The sequence below is a fragment of the Phoenix dactylifera genome, unplaced genomic scaffold (assembly GCF_009389715.1).
Source record: "Phoenix dactylifera cultivar Barhee BC4 unplaced genomic scaffold, palm_55x_up_171113_PBpolish2nd_filt_p 000539F, whole genome shotgun sequence".
NCBI lineage: Eukaryota > Viridiplantae > Streptophyta > Magnoliopsida > Arecales > Arecaceae > Phoenix > Phoenix dactylifera.
Genome location: NW_024067948.1, coordinates 296614 through 309764, shown reverse-complemented (window position 1 = coordinate 309764; position 13151 = coordinate 296614). Strand labels below are relative to the sequence as shown.

Genomic DNA, 13151 nt, shown 5'->3' with positions numbered 1-13151 from the left:
ATTCTAAGAGTCAGGCTGATCATGAAGAGCATTTGAGGATTGCACTACAAACCTTGAGAGAACATGAATTGTATGCCAAACTTACCAAATGTGAGTTCTGGCTACAAGAAGTTGGATTCTTGGGACACATAATATGTAAGGAAGGAATCAGGGTGGACCCCAAGAAGATTGAGGCAGTTAAGGATTGGCCGAGACCAACAAATGTAACAGAAATCAGAAGTTTTCTGGGACTGGCTGGGTACTATAGGAAGTTTGTAAAGGACTTTTCAAAAATAGCTGCCCCATTGACAAAGCTGACTCGGAAGCAGGTTAAGTTCACTTGGACAGATTCTTGTGAACAGAACTTCCAGAAGCTGAAGGATTGCCTCACATTGGCTCCAGTTTTGACTCTACCCACAGATACAAGCAGGTTTGTAGTTTACTGTGATGCTTCCATAGTGGGATTGGGATGTGTGTTAATGCAGAATGGCAAAATGATTGCATATGCATCCAGACAGCTGAGGAAGCATGAAGTAAACTATCCCACTCATGGCTTGGAAATGGCTGCTGTCATATTTGCATTAAAGATATGGAGACATTACTTATATGGTGAGAAATGTGAAATATATACTGATCACAAAAGCCTCCAGTACATTCAGCAGCAAAGAGATTTGAATCTCAGACAGAGGAGATGGATAGAGCTGTTGAAGGATTATGACTGCCAAATCCTGTATCATCCAGGCAAGGCTAATGTAGTAGCAGATGCATTAAGCTGGAAGTTAATGGGCAGTTTATCTCACATTTCCGTCCAGAGGAGAGAGATAGTCAGAGATCTGGCAGATTTATTTGGTCAGGGACTATATTTTGGAGTATCAGAGGTTCGTCCTTTGATTGCACAGTTTCAGGTGAAACCGAGGTTGATAGATGAAATCAAGGTTTCATAGGATTTAGATCCAGTCCTTGTGAAACTGAAAGAAGAAGTGCAATCAGGACAGTCAAAAAGGTTTCAGATTGTAGATGGGATGTTGAGGTATGGCAGTAGGCTATGTGTGCCGAATGTGGGAGATCTGAGACAGAGGATTATGCATGAAGCACACAGCACTCCCTATAGCATTCATCCTGGTGTCACCAAAATGTATCATGATATCAAAAGCATATATTGGTGGAACGGATTAAAAAAGGGATGTGGCCAAATATGTGGCTTCTTGTTTGACTTGTCAGCAAGTGAAATTTGAACATCAGAAGCCAACAGGACTGTTGCAAGAGTCACCTTTGCCCGAGTGGAAATGGAAAAGGGTAACTATGAACTTTGTGGTCAGGCTACCCAGAACACAAAAACGATATGATTCCATCTGGGTGATTGTGGATAGATTGACAAAATCAGCCCATTTTCTACCGGTGAAGACCACATATTCAGTAGCTCAGTATGCCGAAATATATGTGGATAAAATAGTGTCTCTGCATGGAGTGTCAGTTTCTATTATATCAGATAGAGGTTAACAGTTTACCTTTTAGATTTTGGCAGAAACTCTATGAGGTATTAGGAACTCAGCTTGATTTCAGTATAGCATTTCACCCTCAGACATATGGGCAATCAGAGAGAACCATTCAAACCCTCGAGGATATGCTCAGAATGTGTGTACTGGATTTCAGAGGTAGCTGGGATAAGTACTTACCTTTAGTAGAGTTTGCATATAATAATAGCTATCACTCCACTATTGGTATGGCACCTTATGAGGCGCTTTATGGGAGAAAATGTAGATCTCCCTTATGCTGGTCTGAGATTGGAGAGAAACACCAAGAAGGACCAGATTTGATCAGAGAGACATCAGAAAAGGTGTCAGTGATACAGCAAAGGTTGAGGACAGTGTTTAGTAGGCAGAAAAGCTACTCAGATGTCAGAAGGAGAGATATGCAGTTTGTCACGGGGGATCATGTTTTCCTAAAGATCTCTCCTATGAAAGCGGTAATGAGGTTTGGAAAAAGAGGCAAGCTTAGTCCCAGATACATTGGCCCTTTTGAGATATTAGACAAGGTTGGCACTGTATCTTACAGATTAGCACTGCCTCCAACTCTCAGCCATGTGCATCCAGTATTTCATGTATCTATGCTCCGGAAGTATGTTCCGGATCCATCCCATGTGCTACCAGTGCAGGAAGTTACAGTAGAGGGAGACCTTTCTTATGAAGAGCTTCCTGTAGCTATCCTTGATACTCAGATCAGGAAGCTAAGAAATAAGAAAATATGTATGGTGAAGGTCCAATGGCACCGGCACAATGTTAAAGAATGCACTTGGGAGTCGGAGCAAAATATGAAGAGTAAATACCCTCACTTCTTTGAGTAATCAGGTAATTTACTCTTTTAAATTCGAGGATGAATTTTATATAAGGGGGGAGGATGTAATAACCCTAAAAAAATTTATATATATAAAAAAAGGATAAAATAGTCCTTTAAAATTGATATAAGGGGTAAACTTAGAAGGAATCAAAAGAAAATGGCATAGTTGTAGATGCGTTGAAGTAGTAAGGGTAAAATTGGAAGGAATCAAAAGTTAATGGCATAACAGTAGATATTTTGAAGTGTTAGGGGCAAAATGAAAATTTAATAATATTAAACAAAGGGTGAATAGTGCTTGATGTGACTTAATTCATGGGTTGGTGCTGTGTCCGTGGGATGAAACAGAGGAGGAAAGGGAGTCTCAGGCGGTGACAGAGAGAAGGAAAAGAAGAAGAAGAAAAGAAAGAAAGAAAAGAAGAGGAAGAAGAAGAAGAAAGAAGAAGGGAAGGGAGCCTCGGTTGCGCTGCCAACTGAAGGAAAAAGCGTAGATCTCCTTTCCCTCTACGCAAAGATCTCGATTTTTCGAAGAGAAAAAGGTAAATACCCATCCCTACCTAGTCTTTTGATGAAATTAGGCTATACAAAGGGTGGATGTAGTCTAGAGGGGTCGGATAAGGGTTGTAGAGGTGGTTAAAAGAGGAAGAATTGGATTTCGACAAGTTTTTCCGGCACTGCGGAAAAACTATGTCGAAGTTCCAACTTCGGTGAATTATTTCGGAGGTCAATCGGCCTCCGATGGTGATGCATGTTATCTCTCTGAAAACCTCTATAAGTGTAGAATATTAGGTATAAATTTCATAAAAATTGGAGTTTGAAAAGTGGATCAAAACTGGGATGAAGTAACACGCTGTCAGTCCGGTTTACTGTTCATCCGAGATGAAAAAAGTGAGAAAAATGATGGGAGTCGCCTCAAAACGCGCCGAAGTCGACTCGGGGTCAACTAGAGTCAACTCGGGGCAGATTGGGGTCGACTCATGCCTCAGAGGGGTCGACTCACGAGGTTGGGGTCGACTCTCTCTGAGAGTCCAGAAAATGAAGTTTTGCGGCTCTGTGGTCGGGGTCGACTCATGGAATCAGGGGTCGACCACGTGGGGTCGACTGATGAGGTTGGGGTCGACTCACGCTTCAGTAAAATTTTTAGTGAAGGTGGATTTTGACTTTTTCTCGCACCTTGACCCTATAGTAGTGGCCTAAGGTGTGTGTGATGTTTTTGCATCATAATACATATAAGGGGAAGATTAATTGATAGGAAAAAGAGAAAAAGAAAAGGATTTAGAAAAGGGAAGAGTTGAATCAATTAAAGTTTTCTATATTTACGATTTGGCACGTAGATTATGGCCTTTGATACTAGACTAAATGTATTGTAAATGCATATATCAGTTGGGCAAGAAGCTAGGAAACAAGAGGAGAAAGTCCCCTACTGCCTACTGTAGATTTTTGGAGGTGTATCAGGGCTGTGCCAAATTGACAGATGAGTGGGAGTTATGTACTTTGCACCATGAGCATTCTTAATTTATTTTCAAAAATGTCGCTAAGTGTGAATTGATTCCACTTGTGCATATTGATTGATATTGTAGTAGATTCCTCTATAATCTTGTTTCTCCATGCTTGATATTTTGTACATGCATTTGAGGGAACATTGAGAGGAATTACAAGGGGTAGATGAGTTGTTAAATTGGTTCCAAATTGTGAAATGACTTTTTTTGTAAATTGATTTCATTTTCTCTATTTCAAAGACTTGTAGAGCCTTTTCAGTTGTATATGGAGTTGCATTGTACTCCCTTGACCCCTCACTCCTAATCCTGATGTTAGTTTATGATTGGGTCATGGTCAAGTGAGTGGTAGTCTTGATTAAACTCCTTTTTAGTAGAGTATTGGGAGGGTGCATTATGGCATTATGCATGGCTTGGCAGTATCTACAGGACACCTATAGTCGATGGGGTTAGACATCGGCCTGTGTGCACATAGTAGCATTCTGGATGGGCGGAGCCCAGTCCCTTCCTAGGGGGGACACGGCCCTAGGCATAGGATCGGCCGGTCCTACGACGTATATTCTGCTTGCCGCCGGGCATAGTAAGACCCCGCGAGGTGCAGTATGACTTTCCGCGGATGTAGAATTTTCGCGAGGTGCCATTTAATATTCAGATGTGAGATGAGTCTCACGGTTTTCTATGAATTTCTATTATAGATACTGGCCAACATTTACATGATCAGTATGGTATCTTATTTTGCATATGCATATCATAGTAGGGAGTTGTTGAGGTTCGCCTGGGGCATAAGACCTACCTCCCGACAGCTGTCTAGTGATGACTTCGCATATTGACACCCTGATTTACATATTGGTGTGGTGTCATATTCTATGCATGCATATGGCAGTAGAGAGTTGTTGTGGTTCGCTTGGGGCGTAAGATCCACCTTCCGATAGCTATTTATCGATGTTTCAGCATATTGACACCCGATTTGTATGTTCCAGCATTATGATCTGTCGAGCATATTCATGAGTAGCATATATGTTTACTTGATTATTCTATATATGCTCCAGATGAGTTGATTGGGATTGTGATGATTTACTCCATATTTCTTATATTGAGTTATGTGTATCCTGTTCTTGATGACTGCTCATATGCTCTTGAGATTTCACCTCGAGCCATGATTATATCTTGTCTCATGTGCATAGTACTCTCTACTCCACTCACTGAGTATTCATATACTCACTCCCCAGTTTGATATTTTTGATTGCAGGGCAAGTATTGTATAGAGAGGAGCAGAATTAGTGGTTGCCTGCTAGATGTGCTGCTCCATAGTATAGTATAATATAGATAGAGGTTTATACCTTTCGGTGTATTATAAACCTTCTGTTGTATATAGTGTATAGTTACAGTCATAGATCCTGCTGTGGATACGGATTTGACCATGGATAGAATGGAAACCAGATTTTTATACAGATGAGTTATATGTCTGTGATGATGTATTGGTATATATTGTCCAGGTTCATTATATGACAGATTATTTGATTGCTTCTCTGATAAGTGCTAAATAATGTATAAATTTATCTATTTTACATAGCACTTATTATTATTGTTATTCAAATATTTTAAATTTAAACATAAGAAAATGTGTTTCCCCTCTTCATTGCATTTTAATAAATTATTAGTGGTAATTCGAGTTTGATTTAATTATTGATTGAGCCTAATATATGCAGGTCGACTCAAAACTCAACTGGACGAAGCCTAAACCCAATCCCATTATTTTCTTCTCTTCACACGTTCACCCATCAGAATTTCATTTTCCCCTCCCCACGTGTCCAAAGCTCCCAATCTTTTTTTCCCAACACATGGACGTTTCCTTTGTTTCAGAATGGAGATCTTCTCAACGTCCATGATGAATCTCCCAACTCATCCCCAGCCATTCCGCTCCTATTCACGGAATCACCGCGCCCAGAAAGCCCTCCGCATCAGCCCGCGTCCCCGCCTCCTCACGGCTGCCTGTTTATAACCTCAAAACAGAGCCATCTTCCAATCCAACCCGATCTTCTTCCCCTGATTTCCTCCTGCGATGCAAGCTCCCCCCCCCCCCCCCCCGCTTCTGCTTTCAACGAATTCCTCCCAGCCGATTGTAGGATCCATCCTCTCCGTGGATTGCGTCCCAGCATCCTCACCTTCTCCTGATAGCTCCCAAGCTTATCATCTAAAATATCCTTCCATGAAGCTCCCAGCTCACATCTCGTTCATCTCCCAGCTCATCTCCAAGCATCTCGCAGCCAATCCCAACATCATCAGATTCCCCCTCGTCCCCTGTTACGCGTATCTCCTAGCATCCCATGATCTTCTCCCATGTCCGCAGATCAAGCTAACAGCCTCATCCCGCTCGGATCACTCCACGGATTCCTCCGCATCCTCCCCTGCTTCAGCGGAACAGAGGACCAAATCTTTCCGTCGTAAGCGCTATCATCCACGAATTCAATTCTTCAACAGAGCCATCCAGCCATCCATGCTTCTCCCCAGCTTGATGGATCGTTATCCCAGCCGTGGGCAACATTCCAGCATCCACATCATCCTCAACTGCCAGCCACATCGTCAACGCGATCAGCCCCAATCTTGATCCCGCAGTCAGCTCCATCGATCCAGCCGTGCATCCCGCCCCAACGATCACGCATGCGTTCTTCCTCCTCTCCACACGAAATCATGGATCCACTGTTCTTTGGTGGGGATCTATATAAGAAGGGAGGAGGATGCTCTGTGGAGGGGGGAGGCCACGGTTTGAAAAACAGAGGAGGAGCCTCTGTTCGGGAGAGAAAGAAATAAAAAAAGAGAGAAAGGAGGGGGGGGGAAAGAGAATAGTTTTGATATTTTGGGAATAATGGGAGTTGATCAATTTCATTTGAAGATGGGAGGTCGTCCGGAAGCCATGCTCGGCTAAACGTCTAGTCTAGGGCTGGATGAAGCCCAAGCAATGTTACAGGGCATTGTAGTTCTTATTTTCTTTATTATTTTGGAGCTTGTTTAAATTCTTATTATCAATGAAAAATCCTTTTATGATGTTTAAACTTTGAGCATGCTATTTACTATTCGTGTTTGCTAAAGTAGTCTAAGATAATCCATGCCTAGGAAGATGAGGTGTGCTGCACCCTAGATTAGCATACTTAGGTAGACACTTCATGCTATACCGAAGATGGATTTTCCTAAAATTCTTTATGTTTTTATTTTAAAAGGCTTGTAGCCAATTTGCATGCCTCTCCAAAAGATAAAAATTAAGAACACAATCCCTAATGCCATGCTACGCGGTGGATTCCAAACCCTAGATCCATCTACTTTGATAAATTTCAATTCGTACTCATAGATTAATTTAGTTAAATCAAGTTAGCAAATTCTTCTTCGTGATTTATTTTTAAAAGAAAAATAGCTTGTTCTTCAATCCCTGTGGACCGACACCCGTAATCACTATCCTACAGGATACGTGCTATTGCGTGGTTTATTTTTGAAATTGAAATAACCGATCAATTTTTGGCGCCGTTGCCGGGGATTGCTAGCATAGTTATTTTTCCTATCATTAAAAAAAAATTTAATTAATTAAAAACAAACTTTCAAAAAAATATATTGTAATTTTTTTTAATCTCCTTTTTTCTCTTCTACTATTTTTTTTTATTATTATTATTTTTTTTTTGGTCTTATTTGATCAGGAATCGAAGAGGAGATCTGGGCTATCAAAAAGGAATGCTTTAGAGGTTTGCTTAAAAAAAAATTTAAATTGCTGGGAAAATTCTCTTTGGTAACCTCTAAATCTTTCTTATTTAAATTAATTATTAGCTTGGAATTTTGTGGTGATTGTTTGATTTTAATTTCAGCAAAAGTGTGAATGCATGCTTGATACACATACACAAATTAATCCGCACATAATAAGGGCAATCACCCCAACAAGATAAGAGCCGGATTTCATCACCGGACTCTTGCCCAACTTAGGTGAACTCAATCTCACATAGTGTCACTTTAATTAAAATCAATTAGACATTGGCTCCTAGGGACATTCGAGCTCAATAGGACGAAGATCACCGAAAGTTGCACCAATTTCGCTCTATGGCTTAGTTGATGTCTAGGCAAGCTTTGTCCCTATAAGGGAGACAGTTCATCTGTTCGAGGCAAGTGGGTTTTAAGTGGGACCTTTGCGAACGCATCGTGACCCCTCCACTTACCTGGGAGTTTACCTGGTCAACTCGGTTCATTAGACCGGATTGGAGGCTTAGGTGCCCTCTTCAAACCAGTTAGGAGCTGTCTAGTGATTTTAGGACAAAGACTAGGATTGATATGCTTTTCTCTTTTATTGCATGTTTGATTGATCGAGGACTAGTGTATGCAAGGTAGTCGTTCTAGAGTACTTGACCTATTACCTTTTGACCCTGAAATAGAACGAACCCTTAGGAACATTCGAGCTAAGATCAAAACATTAGGATCATCCCCACCTCTTAAGATGGCTGAAGAACAACCCAAACTCCTGAGGGAGTACTTTACTCCCACCATTTACACTTCCCCATCTTGCATTCGATTACCTGAAGTAGCAGCTGTACAATATGAAATAAAATCTAGTGTGATCCAAATGCTCCCATCTTTTTATGGGCTCACCAATGAAGACCCATATAAACACCTAGATGAATTCCTTGAGATTTGCACCACTGTCAAGATTCAGAACTTTACTGATGATGCTCTAAAACTTAGATTATTCCCCTTCTCCCTTAATGATAGAGCCAAACAATGGCTGAATTCTTTAGAAGCCAACTCGATTCGTTCTTGGGATCAAATGCAACAAGAATTCCTAAAAAAATACTTTCCCATAGGAAGAACGAACCAGTTTAGACGTGCCATTACAAGCTTCTCCCAAACTGAGGGAGAAGAATTTCATGAAACTTGGGAGAGATTTCGGGACCTAATCCGTAAATGCCCTCATCATCAAATACCTAAGTGGCAACTAGTGCAATATTTCTATGACGGATTGACTGAACGAAACCGTCAGATGATCGATGCTGCATGCGGGGGGACTTTCATGCTTCGAAATGAGCATGAAGCATGGCAACTATTTGAAAATCTTAATGAAAACTCCCTCCACCATGCTTCATGTTCTCGTCAAGCACCCCCGAATTTTCAAAGAAAAGGGGCCATTTGTGAAATAAGTCATTCTATGGACCTGTCTAGCAAGGTAGATGCATTGTCCCATAAGATTGACCAACTGATAATAGGAGGACATGTTGTTAGCTCTTCCCAAGCACAAGTGTGTGCTATCTGTTCTAGCCCATCGCATCCTATTCATGAGTGCCCCTCAGCACCCCAATTCCCCGAACTCGTGCAAGAACACATCAATGCTGCCCAAACACAGCCCAGACCGGGTAATGACCCATTTTCCAATACATATAACCCGGGTTGGCGGAATCATCCAAATTTTTCTTGGAGGCAGCAAGCTTCTAATACCTCCCAACCCTTCTTCCAAAATTTTCAAAACCCTCAGAATTTTCATCTCTACCGTCCCTCAACTCAATTTCAGCATCCTCCTCCTCCAACCCAAAGAAATACAGCCTTTGAGGAGAAGGTGTTGACTGCCCTTCAAGGTTTGGAGGCAAACACACAACTATTGCACTCTCACACGCAATCAATTGCTAAGCTAGAATTCCAAATGGGTCAACTAGCTAATGCATTAAACAAGCGAGAGGAAGGTAAGCTTCCAAGTCAACCAATGAGTAATCCTAGGGGACAATACGTGGCACAAGAAACTCGACTAAATCATGAGCAAGCCAATGCTTTGACTACCCTAAGGAGTGGACGTATAATAGATAATAAGGTTGGGGAGGGTAACAATAAGGAAGGTGAAGAAGAAGAGAAGAATGTATCACATGAAAACCCAAAACCTTCTTCAGCTAGTCCACCATCTGCCACAACCCACATTCCAAAGGCTCCATTCCCTGAAGCACTTAATGCACCCTCTCCCTTTGGCAAGAAGGGAACTTCATTAGAAGAGATGATGGAGGTCTTCAAACAAGTTAAAATCAACCTCCCACTCCTTGATGCCATCAAACAAGTTCCCTCCTATGCCAAATTTCTCAAAGACCTTTGCACCCAAAAGCGGAAATCTAGGACACATGTGCCTAAAAAGGTCCTCCTAACTGAGCAGGTAAGTTCCATTCTCCAACACAACACCCCTCCAAAATTCAAAGACCCTTGTGCTCCTACTATTTCTTGTGTCATAGGAAATAACTCCATCGACCGAGCACCTTTAGATCTAGGGGCAAGTGTGAATCTTCTACCCTATTCAGTCTATGAAAAATTTGGGTTGGGTGAATTGAAACCTACCTCGGTATCTTTACAATTGGCTGATCGATCGGTGAAGATACCAAGGGGGATGATTGAAGATGTTCTTGTCAAGGTAGACAAATTCTATTTTCCAGTAGATTTTATCGTCCTTGACATGGAACATGTGCCCAACCTTAAAAAACAAATCCCTGTGATCCTTGGTCATCCCTTTTTAGCAACAGTCAATGCATGTATCAACTGTAGAACTGGGGCAATGGATATATCATTTGGGAACATAAAAATTAAGTTGAATGTGTTTCATGCCGCTGACCAACATGTGAGGGAAGATGAGTGTTGCCTAATTGACGAAATGGATGATCTTGTAGAGGAAGCCCTTCCCTATATCTTAGCAGATGACCCCCTAGAGGCATGCTTGGCCCATTTTGACATTGACAACTTTGACATAGACAAGGCCATAGAAGAAGTCAACATCTTACTCGACAATCAATCTCCCATGAGTTCTCTTCCTTGGAAGATCCGACCTGAACCTCTTCCCCCCATTGCTAGCGCACCACTTTGTCCTTCCATTGATTCTCCACCTAAACTTGAGTTGAAGCCACTTCCGACAACTCTTAAGTATGCTTTTCTAGGACCAGAAGATACTCTCCCTGTAATCATCGCGGCCAACTTATCTACGGAACAGGAAGTTAAACTTTTAAGGGTGCTAGAAGAGAATAAACATGCCATAGGATGGTCTGTAGCCGATTTGAAAGGGGTTGACCCCTCTATTTGTATGCATCGAATTCATCTCGAAGATGATGCAAAGCCCACCCGAGAAATGCAAAGAAGACTCAATCCTAACATGAAGGAGGTAGTCAAGAAAGAAGTGGTGAAGTTATTAGATGCCGGAATCATTTATCCAATTTCTGATAGTAAGTGGGTGAGTCCGACACAAGTGGTACCCAAGAAATCAGGTATCACTGTGGTTGAAAATACGGAAGGAGAATTGATACAAACACGCACAACCACGGGTTGGCGCGTGTGCATTGACTGCAGGAAACTTAATTCAATGACTAGGAAGGACCATTTTTCTCTACCTTTCATAGATCAAATTTTGGAACGGTTGGCTGGTCAAGGTTTCTACTGCTTCTTAGATGGTTATTCTGGATATAATCAAGTACCTGTTTACCTGGACGATCAAGAGAAAACCACTTTTACTTGCCCATTTGGAACATTTGCATATAGGAGGATGCCTTTTGGACTATGCAATGCACCCGCAACTTTTCAACGATGCATGATGGCCATTTTTTCAGATATGGTGGAAAACTTTTTAGAAGTGTTCATTGATGATTTCTCAGTTTTTGGCCTATCTTTTGACGATTGTCTGGACAATTTGACCTTAGTTTTGAAAAGATGTAAGGAGACCAACCTAGTATTAAGTTGGGAAAAGAGCCATTTCATGGTTCAAGAAGGCATAGTTTTAGGACACGTCGTGTCCAAGAGGGATATTGAAGTAAATAAAGCCAAAGTCGATCTTATTTCCAATCTCCCCCCACCCAAAACTGTGAAACAAATCCGATCATTCCTTGGCCATGCTGGTTTCTACCGTCGCTTCATTCAGGATTTCAGTAAGATTTCCAAACCCTTGTGCAATCTTCTGGCCAAAGACACTCCCTTTGTCTTTGATAAAGCATGCGAGGAGGCATTTGAAAATCTTCGCTCAAAATTGACCACTGCACCTATCATACAGCCCCCTAATTGGATCCTTCCATTTGAATTAATGTGTGACGCATCCGACTAGGCAGTTGGGGCAGTTTTAGGGCAACGGCTAGATAAAGTACCTCATGTCATCTACTACGCTAGTAAAGCACTCTCAGATGCACAATTGAACTACACCACCACTGAGAAAGAGTTACTAGCTGTAGTATTTGCGCTAGACAAGTTTCGATCTTACCTTTTAGGATCCAAGGTTACCGTATTCACTGATCATGTTGCCCTTCGACACCTTCTTGCAAAGAAGGACACCAAACTCCGTCTGATTCGATGGATTCTTTTACTACAAGAATTTGACCTAGAAATTTGTGACAAGAAAGGAACTGCAAATGTCGTAGCAGATCACTTATCTAGGATTCTTCTTGAGCCCTCTAAGAATATCTCACCCTTACATGATGCTTTCCCAGATGAACAATTATTTGGGTACAAGGAATGAAAACGCCATGGTTTGCAAACATAGTAAATTACCTTGCCATAGGACGAATTCCTGATGATTGGTCAACTCAAGACAAGAACCGATTCTTTTCACAAGTAAAGTTCTATTATTGGGATGATCCCGATCTATTCAAGTATTGTCCCGATCAAGTAATCCATCGATGTGTCCCCAAATGCGAATTTCAAAGTATTCTTTAATTCTGCCATTCACAAGCTTGTGGGGGACATTTTGGGGGTAGAAAAACTGCAGCAAAAGTTTTACAGAGTGGATTTTATTGGCCCACTCTTTTCAAAGATGCCCATAACTTTTGCCAAACTTGTGAACGGTGCCAACAGATGGGTACCATCTCCCGTAGAGATATGATGCCTCTCAATCCTATTTTAATTGTAGAAATCTTTGATGTATGGGGTATTGACTTTATGGGCCCTTTCCCGCCATCCTTTGGTTTCAAATATATTCTTGTAGGGGTTGATTATATTTCAAAATGGGTAGAAGCTGTCGCCACTAAAACTAATGACCACAAGGTTGTGATTAAATTTTTACATGAAAACATCTTTTATCGTTTTGGCACACCCCGAGCCATCATCAGTGATGGGGGGTCTCATTTTTGCAACCGGTCTTTCGAGGCTTTGGCTCGCAAATATAACATCACCCACAAAGTTGCTACCCCATACCATCCCCAAACAAGTGGACAAGTCGAGGTATCCAATAGGGAGTTAAAACACATCTTAGAAAAAATGGTACGTCCCGATAGGAAAGATTGGTCTCAAAGGATAAATGATGCACTCTGGGCCTATCGTACTGCCTACAAAACTCCTATTGGCATGTCTTCCTACCGATTAGTTTTTGGAAAA

The 13151-nt window shown here is 41.5% G+C and overlaps 1 non-coding gene across 1 annotated transcript; it reads right to left on the bottom strand.

Annotated features, from left to right (window-relative positions):
* Positions 1–8656: 8656 nt before the first annotated feature.
* LOC120106376 lies at positions 8657–8762 on the bottom strand. Its single transcript, XR_005508543.1, has one exon. It is a non-coding gene; the product is annotated as a small nucleolar RNA R71 (small nucleolar RNA).
* Positions 8763–13151: the final 4389 nt, after the last annotated feature.